This window comes from Mustela nivalis, assembly GCF_964662115.1.
Source record: "Mustela nivalis genome assembly, chromosome: 8".
Taxonomy (NCBI): Eukaryota; Metazoa; Chordata; class Mammalia; order Carnivora; family Mustelidae; genus Mustela; species Mustela nivalis.
The window spans coordinates 126992286-127002265 of NC_139027.1; the positions used below are offsets into that span (position 1 = coordinate 126992286).

Sequence of the window (9980 nt, forward strand, 5' to 3'; positions counted from 1 at the left end):
GGGACTCTGCCAAGAAAAGGTTTTTCTCACAGACAGCGTGCAGCTGCCACCACTGCCTTCCCTACCGCCCTTGGCAGAGCTCACTCGTGGCCTACTTTCCCCACGGTTTCCAAGCACACCGAGGGCTGGCTTTATCCATCAAACTCGTGTCCTTTCTTCAGGAGAAAGAAATCAATAGAAATTGATTTGAAAATGTCAAACCTTATCAACTGCCAGCTGTCACTCCAAGACAGATATTTCATGGATGGCATAAACGTTTGATCTCATCAAGGCTCTTCTCCTGGCTCTGACAGTCTGTGGTGTCACCAATCAACCCACCCCAATTCCCTGGGGGCCTATTAGAAGGGGAGGTGGCATAGGGCAGTGGCTAAAAGCGTGGGTCCAGGAGCCAGACTGCCTGGCTTTACATGATTTAATTGCTGTGTGACCTTGGAAAGTTATCTAACTTCTCTGAGACTCAGACATCTCATCTTGTACCTTAGGATAAAAATAGGATATACATCCTAGGTTGTGAGAATTAAATGATAACCCACGTAAACCACTTATAAGATGTGGAGACTATTGTAAGCATGGAGTAAGCATTAACAATGATTTATTATTCATATGTCTCTTTTCTAGGCATTGAGGGTTATATATAAAGCTAGTTGGAGGAGTCAAGTCATACACAAAGCAAACAGGACGACTGATATATGGAAAGATTATGGAGGCTGGAGTCCAATGCCCTGGGTTTGAATCTCAGCTCTGTCAGTCATTAACTCCATAGTTTTAAGCCATTGCCCTGGAGCTCCGTTTCATCTGTAAAATGGGAATAAAAGCATACTGATTGTGTTTTAGTTATAAAACCACTTTGGGTTTCGAAATGCACAGCACACGGGTTACTAATTTTTTTTAATAGCTAAGCGAAGGTCATTTCCTGATAGCGAATGGTAAGTGTTAAATGCCAGATGTGTGGGACAGAGAAAGGTTCAGGGTCAAGAGAAACACTTTGGGCAGGGATTGTCCCTACAAGGCTTTACAAGGCAGTGGGCTTTGGAAAGTCTAGAGAAGACTGGCTGACACGCACTGGGCCCAACACCATTGTACACTCAGCTTTAAGCTTAGTAGTGTCCTTGATGTAGTGAGAGGGAATTCTGGCATGGTTTTGTTTTTTTTTTTCACTTTGGAAAGAATCTGGATTATTAAAGTCAGGTGTGTCAGCTTGTCCAGGGGTTAGTAATTACCTGGATTCTGCAAGGATTGTGACTCGGGGGGGGGGGGTGGCAGGAACACAAGGCAGGGTTTATGCCGTTAGCCAGAAATGCCGATCAAGACGGAGGTTAGGACCTTAGCAGTGGCCGTGGAGACAAGCGGACAGGCGCGAGGTCTTTTTGGTAGAGCTGTCAGGACTTGCTGATTTGTTCATCAGTTCATTAATTCAGTTGTTCAAGGCCCCGGGGGGAACACAGCAGCTCACAAAACAAAAGCAAAGAGGTGCTTATACAGCTTAGGTGCTGGTGGGAGGTAGAATGTCAGGGAAGGAGGAGGATTCTCAGGTTCCTGCTGGAGAGGATGGTGTGCTGCTCTTGGCTTTGTGAAGCGATTTTGAGGCCCTTACTCACAAGTTGAAGGAGACGGTGGTGCCTCAGCTTGTCTCAGCTCCCCCAGTTCCTCATTTCCTCTGAGAGGCTCTGGAGCCTCTTCTAGGGGGCCAGTGCATTCTGTGTTCTGAGAGTCGCGTCCTAGTGCCGGGGCCCAGGGGCCTAGTGAGGGGGACTTCCTGATGTCTGTGCTTAAAGGTTGCTCTGGACACGCAGGGTCTCCCCGCTCAGCTGGTGGGCCCCGTCTATGCTACAGGTCGACATGGGGTGGAGGGTTAAGGAGCCTCCTTTTCATGGTCACATGCTGCAAGGGGTTGCTTGCGACCAGTTGGTCTCCTTGGTTTTTTCTTTAGCCATGGGAGGCCTCACACCCTGTCCTGCCTTTAGTAGCATGGGGCAGCTTCTTGGTTGAGAAGGTCCCGCCTGGGCAGCTGATGGGGCTGCCACCACCCTTTCTGTATGCCTTACGTCACTTTCTACATTTTACTCTATGCCCCCATCTTGCTGGTATCCTGGATGCCCTGAATTGAGAGGGGATGATATTCTAGAGGAAAGGCACAGCCGGAATAAAGGCGAGGAGGGGGGGAAGCTTTGGGTGGAATTGGCCCAGTGAGGCCTGTCCGTCCAAAGTCTATGCTGGGGCTGCCTTTTGGGAGATGGTGAGTACTTTCTGGAGCACCTAACACCAGTTGGTGGGCGACCTTCCCCTCCCTGCTGGGAGTATCCATGGAAGAAGCCTCTCACTTAGAATTATAAATGATCCTAGTGAACATAATTTCAACAATTACTGATGTGCAGTAATTATGCTAATGCTCATTCACAAAGGGCTGCTATTTGCCCAGCGTGTTCCGTGCACATTATCTCCTTACCTGACTAACCGTGTTTTCGCACTGCGGTTACCGTTCGCTTGTCATGTTAAGTGATGTTTGCATCTTTGAGCTTGTCAAGACACGGATTAGAGCTGAGGTCTGTTCCCACCCCCTTCGTAAGATTTTCGGGTGGGCTTCTTGAGGAGGAGGAAAGGAAGGGGGGGCGGAAAGTAAAAAGAAAGCAGGAAAAAAGACCCCCCAGCCCAGGCATTGACTGATGGGGGTTTAGAGCTCAGAGTTGAGGTGAGACGGATGGGAAGCAAGGAGCTAGGACTTGTCTCCTTTTCTTTGTGATTCCAGGCCTGGCCAGATTCCTGGCATCTGGCCATTTGGGATGTCAAGAGCCTGTCTGGTCTCCTCCTGCAGCACAACCACCATGCCTTATGAGACTTGAAAGGTCAAGTACCATTTCCAGTCTTTGCTTCATGTTGTCAGAGCACTTAGAGATCCTCTAAGAGAGTATCCCTCAGGGTCTGGCCTCTGGACGGGTGGCATCCACGTCACTGAGCACGTGTTAGGAAGGCACGTTCTTGGGCCCCACCCAGACCTACTGTGTGTTTAAAGAGTTATTTATTTTGGGGAGGGGGGAGGAGCAAGAGGGAGCGGGAATCCTCAAGCAGGTTTTCTGTTGAGGGCAGAGCTCCGTGTGGGGTTGGATCCCAGGCCCCTGAGATCGTGACCTGAGCTGAAATCAAGTGTCAGACCCTTACCCGACTGAGCCACCCAGGTGCCCCGAGGCTTTCTGTGTTTTAACTCAGCAATCTATATTTGAATAAGTAAGAAAAAATGGAAAAAGAAGAAAAACCCAAACAGGTGACTCTGATGCGTGCTATGGTTTGAGGATTACGTTCTTGGCTCTTGATACTCAAGGTGTGGACCACAGATCTGCAAGCAGGAGCTGGGAGCTTGTTGCCAGGGCATGTCTGAGGCCACATCCACACCTACTCAGGCAGAGCCCACCTTGTAAAAGGTCCGCAGGTGATGAGACTGTACCCTAAAGTCTCAGTCTCACTGAGTCCAAATGTCCCCATTTACTGTTGACAGGAGGCAGGATGACTTGGTGGGTGTCCTACAAATTGGTGACACAACGAGACCACTAGGACTCCCACCCATTTTAATAGCTGATGTGCCATGTGCTTACTGAGCTCGTTGCTCTGGAGCGGCTGTTGCCTGCCTTACTGTTCCTCTGCTCTACAGAGGGCTTCCCACGTGCATGGCACAGGCTGCTGGAGTTTCCCATTTAATCCTCACCTTTGAGGTAGGTCCAGGAGAGATCCTTTTGTTTAGAACGAGTCTATGGCAGGATAATTGAAAAAGTGAGTAAGGCAGGAAATCATACAAAACGAGCCCACCTTCAACATTTAATTTTAACCCAAGCCTATAAATGTCTGTGCATGCACCAGTCTCTTGATGTGGGGGTCAGTGTCTTTTCCTTGAACACAAATCTTTCTTTTGTTTCTTTTTTCTTACTCCCTTCCTTTCCCTTTCCTCCCTCCCCCCTTCCCCCGTGTCCCCCCTCCTTTCCTTCCTTCCTTCCTCTAAATTTCTGTATCTTTCATGCTACCTAGTTTGGCTTTCTTTGAAGTGGCCAAGAATTGACGGTGTGCAGCAATCTGAGAGCAGAATCCTTCTAGGACTTATGTTTTCCCCAAACTGCGAATTCTGTAGAATTTTTTAAAAAGTGATCTGCCTTGTGTCAAATAATCAAAACTCAGTTTTTAATGGACACGTTGACTTTTATAGATGATATTTAATGAAAATGTGTAATTACGGTATCAGGTACAGCAGACATCAGCGCAAAAGGAAACAAGCCGACTCTTAGAGGTACAGGTGCAGGTGTCCTAGAGGGGGCCTAGCCTGGTAGCCGTGAACATTCTAGCACCATGGCCCCGTCAGCAGGTCTTATGGAGAATGGAGGGTATCTGTTCATGGAAGGTGTCTGTTCGATGGCCAACGGCGGACTTCTTAGACGTGTGTTATTACCTCCATGTGATTTAGGACAGTGAAGGGCTCCTCTCCAAGCCCTGTAGCTCGAGCTGCCATGGAGACCCAGGAGGTCGGAATGCAGAGCCCCTATGGCACTCCCCCCCAACCCCCGCCCCCTGCCCCCTGCCCATGATCGTTTCTAGGTTAAAAAAAAAAATGTAGGGCGCCTGGGTGGCTCAGTGGGTTAAGCCGCTGCCTTCGGCTCAGGTCATGATCTCAGGGTCCTGGGATGGAGTCCCGCATCGGGCTCTCTGCTCAGCAGGGAGCCTGCTTCCTCCTCTTTCTCTCTGCTTGCCTCTCTGCCTGCTTGTGATCTCTCTCTGTCAAATAAATAAATAAATAAATAAAATCTTTAAAAAAAATGTAGACAAGCCATCATTTTATCTTAAAAAATTACAAATATTTCTTTAGATATCATCATCGTCTCTCAGACACGCTCTGCCCCCCAACCCCCCACTTCCGTATGTCCTTGGTGTTCCTGACAGATGGGTCAACTGAAATGTGTGTACTCATTGACTGAAATGTCCAAGTGTCAATATTTTCTGACTAAACATTGTCCGCAGACTGTCTCGTGGCCGAGGACCAGTGAGCGGACACAGTGATTGCAGGGAGGGGGTAGTCAATGAGACTGAAATGTTAGTTGAGCCTCTTGGAAAGGTGTCCAAGTGTAGCGTGTCTCCCTCTGCACCTCCTGCCACAGCTGCGTCCCCACAGCAGCCCGAACCTACCTCTTCGGCTGTAAAGGGTTACACGGTCAGCGAAGTTCTGTCCCTGCCCGTCCTGGCTCTGGTATCTCCTTCTGCCTCACTTCTTCCGGTGTGACTTGTTGCCAGTTCCTGGACTCCTGAACCCGATCTGTAAGACGGGGGTAAGGGGAGCCCCTGTCTAGGATTAGGGCTACGGAGAACAGGACATGCTTGATACCAAACCTGGCACTTCTAGATGCTCAATAAGCGGTAGCTATTGTCGCTGGGGTCCCCAAATCTTCTTCCCCAGGGTAAGGCGGAAAGGCATAATTGGATACAGCTAGAAGCAACTATTCTGTTCTAGCTCATTTGGCCTTTAATAATCCTAGCTCAGTGCCTAGAATGCAGAAAATGCTTGGTAAATATTTGTGCAAATTTGGATAAATGGCTCTTGGGTCGGTGTTTTTCACTGCTTTGCTTGGGCCTCTCATGGTGGTCTCTGTGGTAAGGCTGGTTTTCCTGTGTTGCAGCATTTCATACTCCGTGGTTTCAAAGCATTCTTCCTCTCCAGTGGCGGTTGCTTACCATCTTCGTATTTTCAGGTACAGGATTCTGGTGAACTGTGTTTTAAAGAGATTTCGTGTTCCTCTAATAGTCTTAGCACAATTGCTTGCAGAAATGGCAAACGGCTCACATGGTTTATTGCTCTGTTTTGTTTCTTGGGTCTAAGTGCCTTGTGATCTGAGGCTGTTAGATCTCCCGGCTGTCTCTGCGTCCCACTGTGGGTTTACAGCCCCTGGCTCTTTGGCAGAAACAGTAACTTCCAGATCTGTCTGCAGATCTGAAAAAGTCTCAGCTGTCTGTGCAGGAGTCTTTATGCTACAGTAGAAGTATGGGTGCGGAAGGGAAGGAAGTCACAGAGGTGACGAAGCAGCCTTGGGACAGATGAAAGAGGCCGGGGCAGTGGACCCCAGTGCCTTGGAAGTATGTTCTTGTGTCTTGGGGGAGTTTTGACCTGGGGTTGCTTAGAGGAGGACTGAAGTGATGGAACCTAGGTTAGATAAACACGGGGGCATGTGGGGATCACCAGCAGCTCTTTTCTTAGATGTCCCTACCAAATGCCTGCCTAGTGCCTCCCCAACCCTCAGATCTCCTCTCTGTCCTCCTCCTCCTCCTTGTTCTTTTCCCGGGAGGCTGCTTCTTGAGGGTCCTGGGCCCTCTGGCTGCCAAGTGAGTCCTGTCCGTGGGGACCTCTGGCAGGAGATCAGAAGTAGGGGGGGAGGACAGTGTGGTCAGGGAAATTCCTCTGAGGAATTGCCACAGGCTGGTTGTACCACCCGACTGAAGGTCAATATTCCTCCCAAGGTGGCCCCTTTCCTGTGATGCTCCTTCAAGTTCTGGTATCTGTGCTCTCGCTTCCTTGTCTGAGCTGAGAAAGGGTAGCGACCACACTGTTGTTAATTCTAGGGTCGGGCACCAACAACCTGCTCACACCTAGGGAAGTGGTCCCTTCGTTGAACCCTCCTCAGATGATCCCAGCTTGAGAGTGTCTGCTGCTTCATGGCGGATGCCTCACTTCCGGTCTCCAGCTGCTCTGCCTCTGCAGGAAGATGGTGGCCCCTGGGAGGGAGGAGGCACTAGGAGATAAAAATAGTACAGTTGGGTGTGTCAGAGAGGCAGTGGAACATAATCATGGCTAATTTAAGCAGAATAGAAATTATGGGTGGGAGAGCGGGTAGCTCACAGGAAGAATTTGGAAGGCTCAGAGCCAGGTGGGCAATGGGGCAGTAGGGACCATGGCAATGCTCTGGTCAGGCTGTGGCTGCTGGTTCCTGCCGCCCTGGGGTCTTGATGAAACCCCTGCTACCATGAACACATTCTCAACTGTATCTGCACCTCTGTGTCACTCCCTTGGGGTTCAGTTATCCCAGTGAGAGCATCTGCTTGCCTGATACTAGGTCACATACCACCTTCTAGTTGCAGGAAGGAGGAAAAGAAGTTCAAGCCTCTCTGTTCTCCCAGCTTATTCCTGTTTCAGACTGGAAACGTGTAACCAGCACGGAGGTTGTCTGTGGTTGGCTTCTTCCCTCTTCCTCCCCTCACCCCTCAGCTCTGGCTTCTCTCGGGTGGGGATTGGCAGAGAGACAAGACATATGGTGCAGGAAGTCTCTTGCTTGGCTGGAGCTGTGGTGACCTGGTGTTACTACTGGGGGTCTCTGCCTGTTGGGCTGACTTGGCCGGTGTCCAAAGCTGAATCTTGTTCTCCTTGATCAAATCTTTCTTCTGGCCATCTGGCATCCCATCCCTTCTGTTGGGGTCTCATCTTCCTCCGGGCATTCTTGGGAGAAGTCCAAAAGGACCCCAGTATGGCACCCATCTGGGAGCTGCTTAAAGCCTACTCTTTTCCCCCTGCCTTTGTGAAAGGCCAGAGAGGTTTTCATTTTAGCAGGCTCATATCGTTGACATTGTTCATATGGGAGGCAAGTCACTGGCTTTAAACGTGCAGGGCAGCTCCACAGCAAATGGATAGACACCCAGAAGTTTTGCCCTCTGGATACCACTGCACAGCGCCTGGACTTGGTTTCATAAAGACTACCCCAGAACCATCCATCCAAGCTCCTGGACATGAGCCAAGGCCGAGACAGCCCAGAAGAAGAAAGGAATGTTCTTTCAGGATAGGTTTTCTTCCATAAAGGATTCTTGGAAGATAAGCAGTTCTTCATCCATCCATGGTTAATATCAAACCAGAACCACAGAGCTGGGGACCTGGCTCCAGCCTGCCTGTAAGGGAGAAGGTCCTATCCCACACGATGGTTTTCATTTGTTTTGTTTTGTTTTTTGGCTTTGTTTATTTTTCTTGTGCTGTGACAGGACAAGGCACAGAGTTTGCTAGAAGGACAGAGATCAAATGGGCTTTGCAGTGAGCTTCATGACTATCATCTTAAAGAAACAGACTCAGATTCTGATTTCTTCCTTTTCTTTCTTTTTTTTTTTTTAAGATTTTTATTTATTTATTTATTTGACAGAGAGAGATCACAGGTAGGCAGAGAGGCAGGCAGAGAGAGAGAGAGGAGGAGGCAGGTTCCCTGCTGAGCAGAGAGCTCAATGCGGGGCTCCATTCCAAGACCCTGGGATCATGACTTGAGCTGAAGGCAGAGGTTTTAACCCACTGAGCCACCCCGGCGCCCTTCTCATTTCTTTCTGATGCTAAATTTTAGGGGAGATTTCCACGATGTTAAAGGAGGATGAAAATGTGAAATACTGATATTTATTGGGCACAGGTGACTTGGGGTCATGTTTGTTTCGGAAACTTCTGGGGCTTCTGACAGCAGGGCAGGACTTTCATTTTCCGTCCAGTTATTGGGAGTCATGGGTTATATGGACATAAGAAGTCAAAGAACTTCTTTGGATTTGAAACAAAAGTTGCATCTCATTTCAGGTCCTGATTATCTCTACCAGCATCACTGCCTTCATCACCGTCTATAATCGCCTCATGCCTCTTATGCGCCTCTTTTATTATTTTCTTTGGGTTACCTTTTGGAGGTAAAAGGACAAGGTAAAAGCCTATCAACTTTAGAAAAATATTTTTTTTGTGAAAAAATTTTGAACATATTACCAAAGCAGAGAGAATAGGGTGTGGAGGTGTAGAAATTTAAGAAGCTTCTACTGTAGGTTACTCAACTGTTTTCTGCCAAGTGTCAGTTTCTGCCCCATCAGAATGCCTGCATCCTGACATTCTGCACAATACTGGACTTCATTTTCTCTCCTTTTTTTTTTTTTTGTCAGTTCACTGAATGGGAGGAACAGTGTCCCATGATTGTTTGACGTCTCATTGATTTGACTGCCAGGGAAGGTAGATACTTTCCCCCTGTACTTAGTGGTCCTTTGTTTTGCTTTATGAAATTCCTAGCACCAGATTGCCTTCAATTTTGTACTGTATGCCCCACCCCTGCCTCTTTTCTGTGTTAATTTATAAGAGATCTTTAAATATTAAAGGTATCAACCCTCTGTCTGGCCTGAACCTCACAATTATTTTTCTCATTTGTCATTTGGCTTCTAATTTTCTTTGTAGTGTTCCTTGACATACTGAAATATTACATTTTTTTTTTAGCTAGATCAATCAAGTTATTACTGATGGCTTTCCTTCCTTGGGTTGCTTGCTTAGAACTCAAGCTTATATAAATCTCTACACATATATTATTTAACACTTAAGTAATTTCATTTCCTGTGTCTAAAAATCTTTACTACATCTGGGATTTGTTTTGGTATGTGGATGATACAGGTAATAGTCATTTTTTTCTCTTTCTAAATAGTCATGTAATCTGAGCTTTTTCCTATTGATTTAAAATGCTGCCATTATCATATACTAAATATTTATACTAAAGCTTTTTATTGTGTTCATTGATCTGTTTAATCTTGTTCTCCACCCAAGTGGTTTGATAACTGAAATTCTATATAATGTTTTACCTTTTGGCAGTATCTCTTGTCTCCCATTCTTCCAGCACTTCCTTGTTTTCCAAAAAATTTTTGGCTTCTTCCAGATGTTTATTCTAGCAGTTAAACTTCAGAGCAGTCCTTAGAATTTTATTAATTGCTTGAAATTTGTAGTCAATTTGAGATCAGTTATATTTTGTATGATTACATCTATCATTCTGTCTTCTGTGGGGGAAGGGATTTTAGTCTATGGCCTCAGTAAAGGTTTGATATTTTCTTCATAAGAGTCTTGTTGCTAATTAAATTTATTTTTAGATATTTCATATTTTTCATTGCAGTTAAGAATGAGATTACTTCCTTTCTATTTTCTGACAGGTTATGGCTCATACTTGGGAAGTTACTTTTTTTTGTATTTATTTTTATAACCA

General features: G+C 46.9%; 1 long non-coding RNA gene across 1 annotated transcript; it reads right to left on the reverse strand.

The window, feature by feature from the left end:
* Positions 1–4234: 4234 nt before the first annotated feature.
* On the reverse strand, positions 4235–6685 carry LOC309870696. Its single transcript, XR_014314748.1, has 3 exons — positions 6613–6685; positions 5161–5287; positions 4235–4482 (listed from the first exon to the last, which is right to left on the reverse strand). It is a non-coding gene; the product is annotated as an uncharacterized lncRNA (long non-coding RNA).
* Positions 6686–9980: the final 3295 nt, after the last annotated feature.